Raw genomic sequence first — 20,195 nt, 5'->3', positions numbered from 1 at the left:
AATAAGTTGGTTACCACCAATGTCATGGATAACTTGAGAGAGGTTCAAGGCTTCAGTGGAGGAAGTAACTGCACATGTGGTGGAAATAGCAAAGAACCAGAAGTAGAGCCTGAAGATGGGACTAAATTGCTGCAATCTCATGATAAAACTTTAAAAGATGAGGAGTTGCTTCTTATGGATGAACAAAAAAAGTGGTTTCTTGAGACCGAATTTACTCTTGGTGAAGATGCCGTGAAGACCATTGAAATGACAACAAAGGATTTAGAATATTACATAAACTGTAAAAGTTCATAAAGCAACAGTGTGGTTTGAGAAAATTGACTTCAGTTTTTAAGTTGACTTTCAATTTCAATTGACTTTCAGTTTTTCTACTGTGAGTAAAATGCTATCAAACAACATGGCTTGATACACAGAAATAATTCATGAAGAGTCAACTGATGTGGCCAACTTCACTGCTGTCTTATTTTAAGAAGTTGCCACAGTCATTCCCACTTTCAGCAACCGCTATGCTGATCATACAGCGGCCATCAACATCAAGGCAAGATGCTTCACCAGCAAAAAAGACTATGATTTGCTGAAAGCTCAGCTGATGGTTAACAGTTTATAGCAATGAAGTAGTTTTTCAATTATGGTATATACATTGTTTTTTAGATGCAATGCTATTTCATGTTTAATAGACTACATTGTAGTATAAACATAACTTTTATATGCACTCAATAATCAGAAACTATATTTGATTCATCGTAATATTTGCTTTTCTGCAGAATCAAACCCACAGTATCTCTGAGATATGCCTATATATCACCTGATATATGAACGTGATCTGTCTGATCAGTGGAGCTAAATAATAAGTAAAAAATAATTTAAATAGTTATGCATAAAAGTTTCACAATCTCAATTAATTAAAATTTAGTTAAAAATCAAATTTATCGGGGCGCCTGGGTGGCGCAGTCGGTTAAGCGTCCGACTTCAGCCAGGTCACGATCTCGCGGTCCGGGAGTTCGAGCCCCGCGTCAGGCTCTGGGCTGATGGCTCAGAGCCTGGAGCCTGTTTCCGATTCTGTGTCTCCCTCTCTCTCTGCCCCTCCCCCGTTCATGCTCTGTCTCTCTCTGTCCCAAAAATAAATAAACGTTGAAAAAAAAATTAAAAAAAAAATAATAAAAAAAAATAAAAAAAAAATCAAATTTATCAATCTTTTTTTTTAATTAAGTGTTACAATTTGAAAAGCAAACTGCCAATACTGGTGTGTATTAAATTTTAATCTTTTCCTAGAGGAGTTGGCCTATAAAGTAAAAATTCAATTCAGTTGTTATCATCTTGTGACTGGGACCTTAAAACAATTGTATGTTAGCATATGTGATTCATCCATTAGGAAGCTAATACAAAGTTGAGATTGTGTTGTAGATGGCCACCATTACCCCATAAAAAATATAAAAATTTAATTGTTCATACATAAATAATGCACACCTATTCTGAGCAAATTAATATATTGGATCTATGGTAAAGAAAATCAGTGGATGTAAATGTTGGCATGCTCCATTTCGTTAATTATTCTCAAAAATTGTGACAAAAAGAAGGTAGTAGATGTGCGCAACACTATGATAAGCAAATAAAAATCCTCAATTTTAATTCTTCATATTAAAAGCATACAGAATTCCACAAATTACCAGGGGATGTTAACAGAAGAAAAAGAGAGTTCTAGTTTAAAAAAATTTTTTTTTTCAACGTTTATTTATTTTTTGGGACAGAGAGAGACAGAGCATGAATGGGGGAAGGGCAGAGAGAGAGGGAGACACAGAATCGGAAACAGGCTCCAGGCTCCGAGCCATCAGCCCAGAGCCTGACGCGGGGCTCGAACTCACGGACCGTGAGATCGTGACCTGGCTGAAGTCGGACGCTTAACCGACTGCGCCACCCAGGCGCCCCGAGAGTTCTAGTTTAAATGAGACTGTATTTATTTTTAAAATTTGTTTTCACTTAAAATAATAAAGATAATGATATTAGTATGTATAATTGATCACTGAGCACTTTGTATGAGCCAGGTGTTCCAGGTGTTGCTCTAAACTCATTATTGCTCAGAACACTTAAAAGACAGGTATGTGTGTGAATTTACATTAGGCAAATAAAGCATGCAGAGGTTAAGTACAGTTGAAGCAGTTCTCAAAATTGCTCATTGTTCATATGTTACAATTAGAACAATTTATGTTAATCTAAAGAAAAATATTTTATTTCCCCAAATTGGCTAATTTTTTATAATTTGTTAATAACATTTGAAAATCATTTACATTTTTTGACTCGAAAGAATAAGTCACTTTTCATCTTTCTGTGAAGCCCCTTAAATACTAATGAAATCTTGCAAAAATAGAGTATATCAAGAGATTACAGATTATTCAGATTTTGTTTACATTATTAAATGAGAGAATCAATGGATCGCCATTTTTCCGTTCTAAAAACGCTTTGTACCTAATGGCATATTGCATAATGTAATATACAGTAAGTAATATAGCAAAATAAGGTCAGAAATCATAGAAAAAGAATGGCAATTGTATTATTTCCCTGAAAAGTGAATACTGCACTTTAAGAACTGTAATAGAGAAAGCAGTTGCTCTCTATTTTCAATGTAAAAGCAGACTACATAAACACTGTTAACTATAAGAATACTAAAATAATTGGGGCGCCTGGGTGGCGCAGTCGGTTAAGCGTCCGACTTCAGCCAGGTCACGATCTTGCGGTCCGTGAGTTCGAGCCCCGCATCAGGCTCTGGGCTGATGGCTCAGAGTCTGGAGCCTGTTTCCGATTCTGTGTCTCCCTCTCTCTCTGCCCCTCCCCCGTTCATGCTCTGTCTCTCTCTGTCCCAAAAATAAATAAACGTTGAAAAAAAAAATTAAAAAAAAGAATACTAAAATAATTAAAACTATATTTAATTCTTAAAGGTAACATAATAAAATGAGGGTTTTCAAAGAAATTTTATATCACTCACAGTGGCTTAGATTCAGTGTGACATTGGATCTATTAGGTAGGCATTAAATGTCTTTATGTCTTATAAATTCCATGACAGCTTTAAGCCTTAGTGCATGTAAAACATGTACAGCCGTTTTTTCGAAAACTGTTATTCTTTAGGTACCCCAAATAGTTGTTCAGCTTCTCTTAGGGAAATAGAATCATCCTTCAAGGTCTCCTACTTCAGACAAAAAAAAAAAAAAAAAAAAAAAAAGGTAAATTTAGCTGGTAAAAATAAGAGTGCCGGATACTTTGACGGTTTCTTAATATGAAGTAAATACACAGGCAACTTTTTCATAGAAGTGTATAAACTCTGTTGCCATTCATATGGCCTCTGAGAACAGGCTTGTTCAACAGAGCATCAAGTTCTTTGAAAGCTTACTTACTTGAAGTTCTAATTATCATGAAAGTAAATTCTATCTGTGGTTAATTTTTATTAATAAAGAAAAGTCAAGGGATGCCTGGGTGGCTCAGGCTAAGGTTAAGCATCTAATTTCGGCTCAGGTCATGATCTTACGGTTCTTGAGTTCAAACTCCACATTGGCTCTCTGCTGTCCGCACAGAGCTCATTTTGGATCCTGTGTCCTCCTCTCTTTCTACTGCTCCCCGGACTTTCATGTGCTCTCTCTCAAATAAAAAAAAATATTAAAAAAAGAAAGAAAATTCAAGATCTATTATATTTGCTTAAAAATATGCCTTTTTAGATTTTAAAGGATAAATCCTGTATGTAGTTTTTATTTACGTATGCTTACTTCCACAAGTAGCATTCTTATCTGGCAGGGCCTGAATGAACTCTAAAGTTAACATGCCTGTTAGCTTTATAAAACCTACCATACGGTTTCACACAAAAGTTGCTTAATTCAAAAGCAAAATCTGAGTTGCCATCATGTTGGAGTAGATGCTTCACTGTAGAAGAAATGGCTTAAAATGATAATAGGACTAGGAAGGGGAAATTTTCTAGATGGAAAATTATTTATAGTGGGGTCCCTGCGTGAAATGATTGTGCTCACAGAGAGATAGATGTGTTACTAAGTGAACTTCTAAAAATTAGTTCAGTTTTCTTCTTCCTTTTTTCCTTTCTTTTCTTTTTTTTTCTTTTCTTTTCTTTTCTTTTCTTTTCTTTTCTTTTCTTTTCTTTTCTTTTCTTTTCTTTTCTTTTTTTTTTAGAAAGCCGATTTCTCCAATGCTGAGAGTTTAGATAAAATGGTGACTGATATAAAATATTATCAGTTGGGAAGCTTCAACAATGAGGGATCCATCCTGGAGACATAAAGGCTGAAAAGATATATAATGAATATTTAGAAAATGATTAAGCCCATGAAAGTGGATAGAGACATCATTTACTTCCATATCCAATATTGAGAGGTGGCTGAAAGAGTATTGGCACAAATCAAGATAGTAAATGAAATTCTATATTACATAAGTTAAATGCATAAGTTATGAGACTGTGCTAAGAGACAAAAAGGTGAAAAGTGTGCTTTGGATTCCACAGTTTTGTATTTAAAATGGGCAAATAAACTATAGGTATCATGTTGTATATTACATCCCCGTAGGTTACTTATCTCATACCTGGAAGTTTGTACCTTTTGACCTAAACCCAATTCCTCCTTTCCCACCGCACCTGTGGCAACCACCAATCTGTTATGTTTATAAGAGTTCAAGTTGTTTCTTTTTTGTTTTTTGTTTTGGATTCCAGACATAGGCAAGGTCATACTGTTTGCCTTTCTTTGACTTCACTTAACATAATACCCTCAGATTCCATCCATGTTGTAGATGGCAAGATTTCATTCTTTTTATGAGTGAAATCATACATACACACACATATATGTATATATACCACCTTTTCTTTATCTGTTCAACTAAGGTTTTTCCATGTCTTGGCTATAGTAAATAATGCTGCAATGAACATGAGGGTGAAGATATGTTTTCAAGTTAATGTTTTAATTATTTTGGGGTAAATACTTAGAAGTGGGGTTTCTGGATCATATGGTAGTCTATTTTTAATTTTTTGAAGAACTTCCATATTGCTTTCCATAGTGGCTAAACCAATTCACACTCTCACCAACGGTGTACATGGGTTTCTTTTTCCATATCCGCAACAACACTTGTTATCGCTGGTCTTTTTGATGACTGCTGTTTTAACAGGTATGAGATGATATTTCTTTGTGATTTTTGATTTGTATTTCCCTGAGGATTAGTAACGTTGCACATCTTTTCACGGACCTATTGGTGAAATAGGTCTTTGGGAAAATGTCAGTTTGCGCATTTTTTGAATTATTATTTTCTTGCTATTGAGTTGTGTGTTTTTTATATATTTTGGCTGCTAATCCCTAATCAGATATGTGATCAGCAAGTATTTTCTCCCATTCTGTAGGTTGCCTGTTCATTTTGTTGATAGTTTCCTTTGCTGTGCAGAAGCTTTGTTGTTTGATGTAGCTACACTACGTCTGTCTGTTTTTGTTTTTATTGCCTTTGCTTTTGGTTTCAAATATGAAAAATCATTGCTAGGATCAGTGTCAAGGAGCTTACTCTCTGTGTTTTCCTCTAGGAATTGCAATATAGTGATTGTAGTTCATAGTACTGTATTCCACATTTGAAAGTTGCTAAGAGAGAGTAGATTTTTAAGGTTTTTTGTCACAAGAAAAACATTTTGTAACTATGCAAGAAGATGGATGCTAAGAAAACATATTATTATAATCATTTTGCCAGGTATACATATATCATTATGTTTTGCACCTTAAATAATATAGTATTATGTGTTGTTATAGGTCAGTAAACTTGGTAAATATTTGAATAAGTTAAAAAATAAATAAAATGGTCTATTAGAGAAAAGTAAGGATATCCTTATCCATATCTATTTTCTGTGTTAGATGATTATGATGCTCTTCTACTTAATATATTGCCAAATATATTTGTCCCAAATTTGGGACAAATACATCAAAAGTAAGCCACTGCATAATATTTTCTAGAAGTTTTTTTTCCTGTACTTTTTTCTACTTGAACTCTCTCCTATCACTTTCATTGGTATATTTCCTTTAAAACATATGCAAGTCAAAATATTTTTTTCTTTTATTTAATTTCTTCCTGGACTCAGTCAAAACCCATAATGAGTTTAGCAATGAAACTGCTTTCTGAAGACACAGTAGGGAACAAATGGACTCAGAGGCCTCAGGGAGCTTCCATTCTAGGCAGTAGGACAGATCACCAACCACCTTCCACTTAAGAGCCTATAGCTATGGCTTGTTGAGTGCCAACTTTAATTAAGTATTGCTGGTTCACAAACATTCTATCTAATCCAAAGAATTGTTTTAGCAACATTTTACTATCTCCATTTTTTTTAATGTGAGGGAACCTGGATATTTTTATATTGTTTTGTTGTAAACATTTTTTTTTTTGATGGGAAGGCAAATGTTTTGGGTACAAGTCCTGTGAAAGAGACAAGATGTTTATTTCATGGCTACTGAGTAGCTTTTGTCCAATCTCTTGGCACAACTTAGACCCTGTCCAATAAAAGCAGAAGCACAATTTCTACAGTAAAATCTTGAAAAGTAAAGAATAAAAAAGATAAAACATAAGAAGAAAAAATTGTCTGGGGCACCTGGGTGGCTCAGTCGGTTAAGCATCTGACTTTGGCTCAGGTCATGATCTCACAGTTCGTGGTTTCAAGCCCCGCGTCAGGCTCTGTGCTGACAGCTGGGAGCCTGGAGCCTGTTTCAGATTCTGTGTCTCCCTCTCTCTCTGCCCCTCCCCCGCTCACGCACAAGCACACACTCAAGCGCGTGCTCTCTCTCAAAAATAAAACATTAAAAAATTTAAAAAACATTGTAAATAAGTTTGCAGTTGTCCTTTCCAAGCATAAGTCTTAATATGCTTGGCACTAAATATTTTTGGTATTAGTTTTATTTGGTAAGTACATTCATAGAAGTTTTATTTGGTAAGTACATTCATAGAAGTTTAAAGCTCTCAGGTATTTTTATAGAGCTTTAAGTTGACTTGTTAAATAGAAATGTTTGAAAATTTATGATAAAATTTCCTAGGCTTCATATGATAAACTTGAGCATAAAATGCCTCAAACCCTTTACTTATATTTTCTAAACAAACTGTAAATGGTATTGTTACCAATTATTGAAACCTCTTTCTAGAATGATTTGTGCATTAAAAATTCCAAACAATTTGGAAAAGGGTAAACCATTCATTTTTATACCTCTATCCTTTTATTATATATCATCTATAATACATTAGAGTTTGCTTTGCTTACTCTTAGTTATTTTAATTTCAGTTTAGTAAAATATAAATACCTAAACATAGGAATACTATCTATTTGAGATATATTTGACCTATAACACTAATTTCAGATGTACAATATAACGATTCATTATTTGTGTAGATTGCAAAATGGCCACAAATCTAGTTAACATTCATCACCACACATAGTTAAAAAAAAAACTTGTTTTTCATGTGATGAGGACTTCTAAGACCTTTTAGCAAATTTCAAATATGCAACACAATATTAAGAGCTATAGTCACCATGCTATACATTACATCCTATGACTTATTTATTTATAATTGAAAGTTTATACCATTTAACCCTCTTGATGTATTTCACCCACTCTCCACTGCCTCTGGCAACCATCACTTTGCTCTCTTGATAAGCGTCTTTCCTTTCTTCTTTTAAACATGCTTATTTATTTTGAGAGACAGTGTGGGTGAGCAGGGAAGGGGCACAGAGAAAGGGAGAGAGAGAATCCCAAGCAGGTTTGGCACTATCAGCACAGAGCCTGAGGAAGGGCTTGATCTCACAAACCCTGAGACCATGACCTGAGCCTAAATCAAGAGTCAGATGCTGAACTGACTGAGCCACGCAGGCTCCCCTCTTCTCTTGTTTTTATTTAAGATGCCACATATAAGTGAGATGGTATGGTATTTGTCTTTCTCTGTTTCCTTTATATCCCTTAGCACAACGCCCTCAAGGTCCATCCATGTGGTTGCAAATGGCAAAAACTTTCATTCCTTTTTATGGATGAATAATATCCCAATGTATATATGCTACATTTTAAAATTCATTCCTTCATGATGGACACTTAGGTTGCTTTTATATCTTGACTACTGTGAATAATGCTGCAGTGAACATAGGGGTGCATATATCATTTTAAATTAGTATTTTCACTTTCTTTGGTTAAATACCCAGAAGTAGAATTGCCAGATCATAAGGTACCTCTATTTTTAAATTTTTTGAGGAAAGTCCATGCTGTTTTCCATAGTGGCTGTACCAATTGACATTTCCCGTCAACAGTGCACAAGTGTTCCCTTTTCTCCACATTTTTGCCAACATTTGATTTTCTTCTCTTCTTGATAATAAATAACCCTTCTAACAGGTACGAAGTGAGGAATACTCTTCTTTTTAAGAGAAATGACCTTGGAAAAGGAAAGGTCGATTACTTGGCCTATTTAAACAATTAAAAACTGACAGCACGTTACAGTCCTTTTAAAAATGTTGTAAATAATGTAAAACCTGAAATCTCTAACACGAAGAGAAAATAATTCTAATCATATGTGCTAGAGCATCAGGGAAGGTTTTTTTGTTCCAGAGCAGTTTCTCATATTGCATAAACAGTGATGAGTTTTCCCTTCCCCGAGGTAAGATAAAAATATTTGTAATTTAGGAGTACTGCTCCTTGTCATGTATTTCAAGGAATCCAAAGAAATCCAAGCACTATTTTTAGCATAGTATGCAGTACTGGAGAGTATGCTAAAAATAGTGCCAGTGAATAAAGATACGAATTAAATAAATTTGTGTATTTAGAAAGTACAAGTATAGATGTTTCTTTTTTTTTCTTTTTCCTTGACGTATAATTAATGCACAAAGTTACATGAGTTTCAGGTGTACCACATAGTGATTCAACAACTTTATACATTAGGCGGTGTTCAGAAATGTAGCTGCCGTCTTTCACCATACAGTGGTATAAAAATACCATTCCCTATGCTGTACCTTACATCCCCAAAGATGTTTCTTTCAGTAAAAGAAGGGGAAGATTCAATTGTTTTCTTTATTTTTTTTTTATTTATTTAAAAAAAAAATTTTTTTTTCAACGTTTATTTATTTTTGGGACAGAGAGAGACAGAGCATGAATGGGGGAGGGGCAGAGAGAGAGGGAGACACAGAATCGGAAACAGGCTCCAGGCTCTGAGCCATCAGCCCAGAGCCTGACGCGGGGCTCGAACTCCCGGACCGCGAGATCGTGACCTGGCTGAAGTCGGACGCTTAGCCGACTGCGCCACCCAGGCGCCCGATTCAATTGTTTTCAATAATAGTACGAAAAATCTTTAAAAACCTAGGAAATTACAGTAAAATATTATTCCTAATACCTGCTGATGACTAATTTTATTCTAGGTATTTAACCTAGGCACATAACCAAAAGACTAGGAAGACGTTGGAATGTAAAACTGCACTTCCTGAGGATAAGTAGAAGTACTTTGAAACATTCCACAAATAGTTAGGAGTACTTGCCCAGTGCCAGACCCTGAGCGCTGAAGAGACAGCAGTCAACAGAACAGAAATGGCTGCCCTCATTGGGGGGAGGCAGACAGATACACCAGAAGGTAAAGTATTGAGCATGTCACATGACACAAGTGCTGCGGAGAAAGAAAAATGGAAAAAGGCCCCCCTGCTGCTTTAAGAGTGTGGGTGGTCCCTGGACCCCCTGCTCATGCGATTAGCAGTTGACTGACTCGGGTGATTAGAAAAGTAACCTGGAAGTGGAATTAGAACCGAGACGTCTGCCTGTCTGGATGCAGTCCTGATCAAACTGCCATCAGAACTGAGGAGACAAAACAGGGTCTGGGGCTTCATCTTTTCTCTGCCTGAGCATGTAGTACCTGTAGGTCGTATTGATCATTCTGTCATTTTATTTCGTCTCAAAATATCAATTTTAGTGCCTATTAGGCCAGGCATTCTGCTATTGTGAATACAAAGATGATTAATACTTCACAACTGTACATGAAAAGCTTAAATTCTGGTACCTTAATAATACCTACTGGTATAACTCTTTGATATAAATTATTTAAAGATCACATTTTCATGTTTTGATCCATCCAAGCATACACTTAAGTTAAATTGTTGTTGGAAGGGGAATTTAACATTTATTGAGGACGTTCTCTTGTTCGAGTTCTGAGGAGAATATTTCACGTACATTACTTCAGAAAAATCGCTAAAATATTCCAATATCATGATTCTCACTTTAAGGTAAGGAAATATAAAGGTGTCCAAGTTTGTGGAGTAAGCAAGTGGCAGAGCAGACCACTGAGTTCACAGTCTTCATTTCTTTAAATTAAAGTTTATTTCTTGTGAGAGAGGGAGAGCACAAGCAGGGGAGGGGCAGAGAGAGAGGGAGACAAAGAGAATTCCGAGCAGATTCTCTGAGAGCAAGGAGCCTGATGTGGGGCTCAAATTCACAAACTTCAAGGTCATGAGTTTAGCCAAAACCAAGAGTCAGATGCTTAACCAACTGAGCCACCCAAGTGCCCCGAAAGTCTTCATTTATTTCTGGAAAAATATGTGTACAGAAACCATCACTCCATGAAAGAGATTCATTTTGTCACTTGATGATATCATCATGATTGCATACAATATGGACAAATTAAACTTTTGCGAAAATGAGTTAAAAGAGAATTCGGTACAAATATATACATATTACACATACATATACACAACATACATAGATACACATACATATATACATAACATATATACAGAAATATATATACATACACATATATATATTATACACACACACACACACACACACACACACACACACTTCCCTAATGGAGGACTAAGAGATCAAACTCCCCCAAGCAAAATAATCAACTTTAAGTGATGATGCTTAGAGATTTATTTCCTCAAAGTGTTTGTCCTTTCCAAAAGTTGCATACTTATTAGAGCATTAACTGCTAAATTCTCCTTTTATGTACTGATGGAAGTCTCAACAGACAAGCTGTCTGTAGCCAAAATAAAAAAATGCCCTATGAAGTTAGGTCAAACCCTCTGATCTGCCTCCCAGTTATTACTGTCACGAAGCCACTTTTTATTTTGTCAAATGAAATAAAAATGTGGGTTTGCTTATGCTTTACAACCAGAAAAACACCATCAAAACCACACGTTCTTGGGATTTAACAGAAGCAAAATGATCAAGATGGCTGCTTATAGAGAACATTGGTCCAATTCTCTGCCTTATATTTTGAAGGGAACAAGTAATTTTAATTACCTCTCAGATATAGAAGGGAGAAAGACTTTTCTCCAGCCATTTCCCTAGAGTCTGCAATATTTGGAATTGCTCATCCAGCAGTCATGTTGCTGCATAGAAAATCATGCAAATTTCGTTTTATGCCCAAAAGGTGAAAATAATTGGTTTTATTCGAAATAGAGATATTCAGACTATACCACAGTCTTATTTTTTTGTTTTTTCTTATCTCCTTGTTTACCCATAGACACACATACTTTTGTATAAATCACTCTCTCATATATATATGATATACATAGGAAGTCATTGTGCCCCTGGCAAATAATAGAAAGCCAGAGTTTTAAAGAGACTCAAGGAAAAGAACCTGTCAGAATCTCTGGACTTATCAGCTAACTTTCACTAGCTGGCAGCCTGAGGCAAATCACTTCACCTTCCTTAGCCTCAGTTTCCTCATATCCACAATCTCCAAATTCTGTAAAAATTCTATTTACTCACCAATTAATACAGAGTTTATAATTTCCAGACTCAGGGGATCTTTATTATTGCATTATTTTAGTTAAAATACTGGATTTATACTTACAGAATCTAAAGATTGATGAGGGTTTTGTGTACTGGTTACACTATTTCTAAATGTAACATTATCTTAAAGGTAATTGGTGCTCCTTCAGAGATACCAGAAGCTTGGGCCACAGTCTTTTCCAGTTTTGATCATTACATATCTGAACAATATAAAACTGAAATTCAGAGAGCAGCAGTTAATTGTTAGATCAGAATCTGTGTCAATCATTCTGCTCTACTGATCAGAATTTAAAGTCATCATTTTCTTCCTTAATCACTAAAATAGTCATTTCATGTTCTACTAGTTCTTTGATATTGTTTCTAGTTTACCCTGTGTTATAACACTCCTTCTTTCTGTAAATAAGCATTTTTGAGAAAATGGGTGAAGAAAAACTCATGGATAGGTTGAGGGCAGAGCCCTTGGATTTTTGTTTTTGTTTTTGGCCCTTGCAAGAATCTCTAGATGTCCATGTTGAATCTCCTACCTGGCATTCCAGGAAATCAATTTTATTATATTACTTAGGATTGATCAGGTTCTGTGACACTGTTTTATATTATACATTTTCTCAAAGAACTGATCTAAATATCAGAACATGATTCATTAATGTATAATGAAGGACATTTCTAATGATTTTATTTTGCTGTTTTATTTTATTATGTTATTTTTTAATGTTTATTTTGGAGGAAGAGCATGAATGCGGGAAGGGCAGAGAGGAGGGAGTCAGGGACAGAGGATCTGAAGTCAGTTCTGTGCTGACAGCAGAGAGCTCAATGTGGGGCTCAAATTCACCAACTGTGAGATCATGACCTGAGCTGAAGTCAGATTCCTAACAGACCTGAGATACCCAGGTGCCCCAATTTTTATTTATTTGTTTATTTGAGAGAGAGAGAGAGAGAGAGAGAGAGAGAGAGAGAGAGAGAGAACCTTAAGCAGGATCTATGTTGAGCACAGAGCCTGACACGGGGCTACATCTCATGACTGTAAGTTCATGACCTGGGCCGAAATCAAGAGTCAGAGGCTCAACCAACTGAGCCACCCAGGTGTGCACCCCGAAGGACATTTTGATCAACCAAAAGATTCATAATCTCTGCAAGGCAAAGAGGACTTGGGAGCTGAATTTTATGGCACATTCCCTGCTCCTCCTCCCTAATGATATGGAATGATTATCCAAAATGTTTACTTTATGGGTATAGCACTCAATAAATACATTATATTTCTCCCTTTTTTTTCTAACCCCCATATAAATCCCATGCTCCCATTCACATTTTTATTAACCCATGTAAAATATTCCCAAAGTGAGTGCTTATTTTATATAAATGTGTGATTGGTTAAGTGACTTTCTGGGATTAGAGTGTGCCATTTCTTATCACAAGCAATCTAAATTGTTTTGCTTCATAAATTTGTCTCCTTATTTTTCAAGTGGAAAAGATGGATTTCTTTCTGATCTTGCCTTAAGTTTTTTCAGGACACATAATTGCTTTCTACATGTTTCCAACAAATCTACATGTAGATTCCAACAAAAATCATGAATACAAGCTTAGGCTTCACACATAAGTAAAAAAAATTCCAAGGACATATATACTTCATCTTTGTATTCCCAGAGAATTGTTACAAAAATAACATTTATTTGCTCCCATATTTTTCTTACAGTTAAACCTTGTCGTTGTTGTTGTTATTGTTTGTTTGTTTTTTGTAATTTAAGCCAGTAGAGATATAGGTTTGTTCTTCATTGTCTTCCATGGGGAAAAAAATACACGACTATAAATCAATATAACATGTTTTCTTTTTTAAAAATTTTTAAGTTTATTAATTTATTTTTGAGAAAGAGAAGAGAAAGTGACCAGGAGATGGGCAGAGAGAGAGGGCAAGAGAGAATCCCAAGCAGGCTCCCCACTTAGCACAGAGCCTGATGTAGGGCTTGAACCTACAAACCATGAGATCATGACCTGAGCTGAAACCAAGAGTCAGACACTTAACTGAATGAGCCACCCATATGCCCTCATCTATTTGTTTTATGTAATACTGTCAGCACCATACTGGCAATACAATCCATTATACTTTTGATTCTTCTGCAATCTGATAGGGCATCATTCTAGTTTAGTCTTCAAAGTGTTGAATACCACATGGTTATTTTAATGTTTAATAAATGTGTTCTCTCTTCAAACAGTAGCCATTTATAACACTGTTAAGTATTACTGATGCTCTAGGATCATCTCCAATGTTGTCTGGTTGAGCCTCTCCTTCCTCTTCTGTTCTCATATCCATCTAGGCATTATGAGCCTTAACTATTACCATTTTCTGTTTTGCCATGTGCCTCCCAGAATCATTGCAGTTCAGACCTAGAAATAGATTAAAAGCTCTTTACCACTGGGTAGGCCTCAGAGCCATTTAACTACTACATTGAAAGTTTCCTAATGGCAAGCTTCTTACCTTTGTAGCCATAATGCTTAGCATAGCTTACAATGCATAGTAGACATTTAATCATTTTTTTAAGTAAATGAATAACCAAATAAAGGATTAAGCCTAAACCTTGACCTTCCTTCCTAGTACTTGCTAGTTTCTTTACCACATATTCAGGATCCCAATTCTCAATCATTTAAAATCTAAAGTCTTATATTAAGCCTAAATAAACTTTCTTAAGCTATAGATGTCAAATGGTAAAACTTCTTAGGGATTTTTTTCTGCCCTTCTTATTCATTAATCAACCCAGCTTAAACCTCTGGAGTAAACTCCTATCCAGTTCAGACTACAACATTAATTTATTCATTCACTTAATTAGTGATTATTGATTTCCTACTATGTGCTGGGCATTTTGGATACAAAGAGGAGCAAAAACTAATACAGCCTTGCCTTCTTGAAAATAACAGTCTAGCAAAGGAAACAAGAGTAATTAGATACTTGTAAAAATATACAGTTACAACTGTGAAAAATGCTACAAAAAATAAGATATACAATATTCTGAGAGCTCATAATAAAGAAATTTCACCTTATTGGGTAAGCTACACTTGAATAAGGAAAATGTGAGCTTCTATCTAAAGGACAAACTAGAAATTAACTAGTTGATAAGTATGGCAGAGAAAATCAAAGAAAATTTTTGAGAGAGAAAACAGACAAAGGAGAGACAGGGCCACTATGCTAAAGTACAAGGAATGAAGAAAAGTCTGCTAAGGGGAAAAAAATTAAGAAAGTAGATATAGTCAGATTACATAGGGTTTTAGGTCATGTCAGGATTTGTCTAAGAGGGATGGGAGACCACTGAAAAGAGTTGAACAAGGTAGGGAAGTGATCAGATTTTCATTTTTAAATGATCACACCCAAGTTTCAGTGTTGTGAGTGAACTAAAGGGGCTCTAAGGTGGAGACGGATAGATTAATTTGTCATCAAGATGAATTTTCTGACTTGTACAACTAGATGGATGTGGGTGTTTTTTATCAAGATAGAAAACTCAGTGTGTGGGAAGATCATGAATTGGATTTTGGACATGAATGTGTGTTTGGAAATAAGTCCTATGAGAGATGTCTTATAGGAAATAGAATGTATTGACTTAGAGGTCAGAAGAAATCATTTGTGTTTAGGTAGTAATTGAAGCTGTGGATGTGGAAGAAATATAGAATAAAAGGAGAGAAAGCTTAAATCTAAATTTTGAGGTACTCCACCACTTAATATCTTTGTAAATAAGGAGGAGCCTGCAGGCAACAAAGAAAGAACTGACCCAGAAGGAGTGAAATATGACAAATGTGTGACAGAACACCAGGGAAAAATATATTTTGAAAGGGTGGGATGACATCATTTGTATCAAAAGTGATTATAGTATCAAAAATCTGAAAAATGTTTGTGAGATTCAGTAACATGGCAATCACTGGGACTCTCTCAGCAAGACCTGTTTCAGTGACTCATGAGATTAGAAGCCAGAATGACGGGTGAGGAGTTGAGTGAAAGTCAAAATGGAGAGAAGTATAGACAACGCTAGCCTTACTAAGACTTTGTGATTATGACGTTGGTGACACCCAGTGGAAGTGAGGTGACTTAATACCTTGGAAACTCTTTTGCCATTGCCTTACTTCTTGCTCTCTCTTTACTCTAAATGAGCTACAATGGAGTCCTAGGGTTCTTCCCAATTGAGACTAGCCACTTTATTAAATTTCAAAACATGATGAATATGTGCTTCCTATACTGCATAATTATATTAATAGATTAATAAAGTATTCTTTATTAAGGCTCAAAGTAACACAATTGATAATATCTGTGTCTGCATTCCTATTTCCATGACTTCCTGGGTGAGTTTCTGATACACAAGTTTCCTTTGTATCACTCAAGAAATACAATTTAGACTTAGGGTATGTAACAAAGGTAATATCAGGTTGACATATTAGGTATGAGTCAACTGTGATTTCTCAGAAAGTGAAAATGGATTATTACTTTATTTTTTATTTTACTTTACTTCTTATTACTTTATTCCATTTCCTCCTCCTCCTCCTCTTCCTCCTCCTCCTCCTCCTCCTCCTCCTCCTCCTCCTCCTCCTCCTCCTCCTCCTCCTTCTTCTTCTTCTTCTTCTTCTTCTTCTTCTTCTTCTTCTTCTTCTTCCCTTTAAGAAATAAATACTGGGGCGCCTGGGTGGCGCAGTCGGTTAAGCGTCCGACTTCAGCCAGGTCACGATCTCGCGGTCCGGGAGTTCGAGCCCCGCGTCAGGCTCTGGGCTGATGGCTCAGAGCCTGGAGCCTGTTTCCGATTCTGTGTCTCCCTCTCTCTCTGCCCCTCCCCCGTTCATGCTCTGTCTCTCTCTGTCCCAAAAATAAATAAATGTTGAAAGCAAGATGGAGATGCAGAGATGAATAAAGAACTATTAAGAAAACAAGTTTGGGAGCACCTGGGTGGCTCAGTTGGTTAAACATCTGACTCCTGATTTTGGCGCAGGTCATGATCCCAAGGTTCATAGGATTTTGCTCCACCTTGGGCTCTGCACTGACAGCGCAGAACCTGCTTGAGATTCTCTCTCTTTTCCTCTCTCCCTACCCCTTCCCTGCTAGTGTTGTCTGTCTGTCTCTCTCGCTCTCAAAATAAATAAACTTAACAACTAATTCAACAGAGATTATCCCAGAAGCTCTGCACAGGCCTAAAACTAAAGAGATAGTGGTTATTGCAATACTCTAGATAACAATTTTGGAGAGTAAATAGAAACAAGAGGCATTATGTAATGGAAGTATTCTCAAGACTTAGTAATTATTGGGAACATGTCAAAGGGAAAGGCAGTCAGTTTGGAGTCAAAAGGAGCTTCACATACAAGATACTTTATTTTTTTTTTAATATATTCATTTATTTTGAGAAAGGGGGGAGGGAAGAGAGAGAGAGAGAGAGAAAGAGAGAATGAGAGAGAGAATCCCAAGCAGGCTCAGTACTGTCAGCACTAAACCTGACTTGGGGCTCAGGAGATCATGACCTGAGCCGAAACCAAGTCAGTCACTTAACCAACTGCCACCCAGGCATCACTACATGCAAGATACTTTAAAAGGGAGATATGTTTAATAGATTAAAATGCAATTTTTGGCTTCTTAGCCATCATGTGTTGGTAGGACATGCAAGTGTGCAGAAGAAAATATAAACCCACTTAGAGCTACTATACAGCGATCTAAACATTTCCTGAAATGCTCCCTGGGAAGGCCCACTCAGTAACCATCATTTTCTATCATATCCTCTAGATTGAGAAAGAAAAGTGAGAAAGTCAATTAATAGAAAATATGATAAAATTTATTGGATTATATGTACTTACATCAGACTGGGAAGTTAAATTTTACTTTTAATTGTAAGTAAAATCACACTAATTGTATTAATTTCTAGTACGTATTGTGAGTCTGCTCTTCAATGGCATTAACTTTGTCTTAAGAAAATGTACCCAGTACTCTTGATTTCTCATATAAAGTTCTTCTACAGAAGGTTTATTTTTTAAGGAACCAAATTCTAAATTTTATTTATCCTTTAAACATATGTTGGGGTGCCTGGGTGGCTCAGTTGGTTAGACATCCAACTTCAGCTCAGCTCATGATCTCACCATTCATGAGTTCCAGCCCCATGTCGGGCTCTGTGCTGACAGCTCAGAGCCTGGAGCCTGCTTCAGATTCTTTGTCTCCCTCTCTCTCTGCCCCTCCCCTGCTCACACTCTCTCTCAAAAATAAGTAAACATTAAAAAAAAAACATTTAAAAAAAGAAAAACTTATGTTTGCTTTATTTACTGTAATATATATAAGTGGCAGCGCTTCAGTCTCATATTTCTACAGTACACACATATTTTAATATTTATGTGTTTATTTTGAGAGAAAGAGCATGAGCAGGGAAAGGGCAAAGAGAGAGGGAGAGACTCCCAAGCAGGTCCTGTGCTGTCAGCACAGAGCCGGACATGGGGCTTGATCCCATGAATCATGGGATCATGACCTGAGCCAAAATCAAGAGCCAGATGCTTAACTGACTGAGCCTACTGATATTTAAGGAACTTTACATATTTTTCACTAGATCTTCTCATGATGTAAAATGCATACATGCTTAGAAATTTACACATTTTGTTCTCATTTTCCAGGCTGTTTATGTGACAAATTTTCTCAGATGATGGCAGTTATGATTTTTATAAAATGCAGAATTCTTTCATTCCTTTCCCTGAACAAGTCTTTAAGTAGATTTTCCCAATATGCGAGTTGCTAGGCTTATTATTTTTTTTTTGTTTTTTTGTGTTTGTTATTTTGCTTTGCTTGATCATTAATCAAATATTTTGCAATATTTTCTTGATTTAGTAAAATATATGATTTACTTGGCTCAATGATGTATACAGATAATGATTAAACTCACAGTAATTGGAGTCTAATTATTAACCAGTGATCTAGATAATGAACAAATGAGCCGTAGGCATCACTGTTCACATACTTGGGGAGATTGAAAAGACGCAGTGATATGTTTCTATCTGAAATCTCGATTATGTATCTAGGAGTCTCCTAAAAACTTGAATATCTTTAAGAAAATTATGTATGTTGAAAAGGGAACTAAATTTGGATATACCTTGGGAAAATCAGTCTTATTTAGTTTTAGTGTTTTTTTTTTTATTTGCGAAGTACGGATCATAATTTTTGCCACACAGATTGTTCTGACTCTTAAGTAAGATAACATATGTGACTTTTTCAAACTAGAAAGGTGGCATTAATCTTCACTTATTCTTTTGATCCCTATTAAAATGCATCCCTTAGCAAAATTCCAAGGAAATATATGTAAGTAAGCTCTCAAAAGGGTTTTGGGAAATGATTGTGGGGCTCTGACCCTGGAGAAATGGAGACTGTAGCAATGATACCCTGGAGACTCTATCTGTGGGTGGTAGGAAGAGGGAGTTTGTGCTAATATTGAAGAGTAAGATGCATAACTGGGGACCAGAACTACAGTGAAAAAAAATTTTTATTTCCTGGTTTTGTTTCTGGAATATATTCTGTTAATAGCCTCTGCCCTTCTACACCAGTTTTTATATGATTTAGCCACCCAGCAGTTTAATGAGTTAGGCCTATTTTAACAGCAACAAATTATAGTGTAATTTGTTTTCCTTTATTGATGTACATGTTATATATATATATATATATATATATATATATATATATATTTCCACTGTACTGCCTCATTTGCATAAGTTTAACTAGGCATATGAATTACAGTTCTGAGGCTGCTGCACGTCAGTTTATGGGTCCCTACACCTTCTGATGTCTGCTTAATGACACATACAGCTCAAATGCTGTGTTAGAAACATTTCTTATTTTTCTCACAAAACCTCTGAATTTAACTGAGTCAAGAATGCTGTTTTGTTTTCTTTTTTCATGCATTAATTAACACAAATCATTATCTATTTTGTGAAATATGTATGCAGTATACAGCTTGATAATCCATTGTCCCTACTCCTCAATTACATGCAATATAATGCAAAAAACAAAGGTGGACAGATATTTACAATGCAAAACTCAAAGTTATAACCACCACATGGATATTACAGAATGTTACGGGGGTTCTAAATAGAAGTGGTGACTTTTATCATAGGTAAAAAGAGTAGGCATCTTGGAGAAGGTGCCTTTTGATCTGTACCTTGAAAGATGACTGGTCATCTTCCTAAAAAAAGATGGACTGGAGATCATTATGAGTTATACTGAAAGTTTTAGAATAGGAAGATGGTATTAGAGACTTTAGGAAGATGCAGTAGTGGCTTGACCCAGATGGATTAGAGATAGGGGATGATTCTGCAAGTACAAATGCAATTAGGGAAATATTTTAATAATAGATTGGTAGTTCACAAGCACTGACCCCCTGCCACAGAAGCATCTGCAAAGATTGTTTTCCCCATTTTACTGAGATGTAATTGACATATAACATTGCATTAGTT

At 35.8% G+C, this 20,195-nt stretch overlaps 1 protein-coding gene and 1 long non-coding RNA gene across 6 annotated transcripts in view; one reads left to right on the top strand and one right to left on the bottom strand.

The window, feature by feature from the left end:
* Window positions 1-20,195, top strand: part of SYT1 (synaptotagmin 1) — a 563,462-nt gene that overhangs the window by 42,721 nt on the left and 500,546 nt on the right. The window lies entirely within an intron of this gene.
* On the bottom strand, window positions 3,252-11,302 carry LOC147579024 (uncharacterized). Its single transcript, XR_015253471.1, has 3 exons — window positions 11,265-11,302; window positions 8,216-8,415; window positions 3,252-4,275 (listed from the first exon to the last, which is right to left on the bottom strand). It is a non-coding gene; the product is annotated as an uncharacterized LOC147579024 (long non-coding RNA).

The sequence above is a fragment of the Puma concolor genome, chromosome B4 (genome assembly GCF_028749965.1).
Source record: "Puma concolor isolate L17-30 chromosome B4, mPumCon1.1.hap2, whole genome shotgun sequence".
In the NCBI taxonomy this organism is placed as follows: domain Eukaryota; kingdom Metazoa; phylum Chordata; class Mammalia; order Carnivora; family Felidae; genus Puma; species Puma concolor.
The sequence above is the reverse complement of the archived record's forward strand: the minus strand, read 5'-3'. Positions and strand labels throughout refer to the sequence as shown.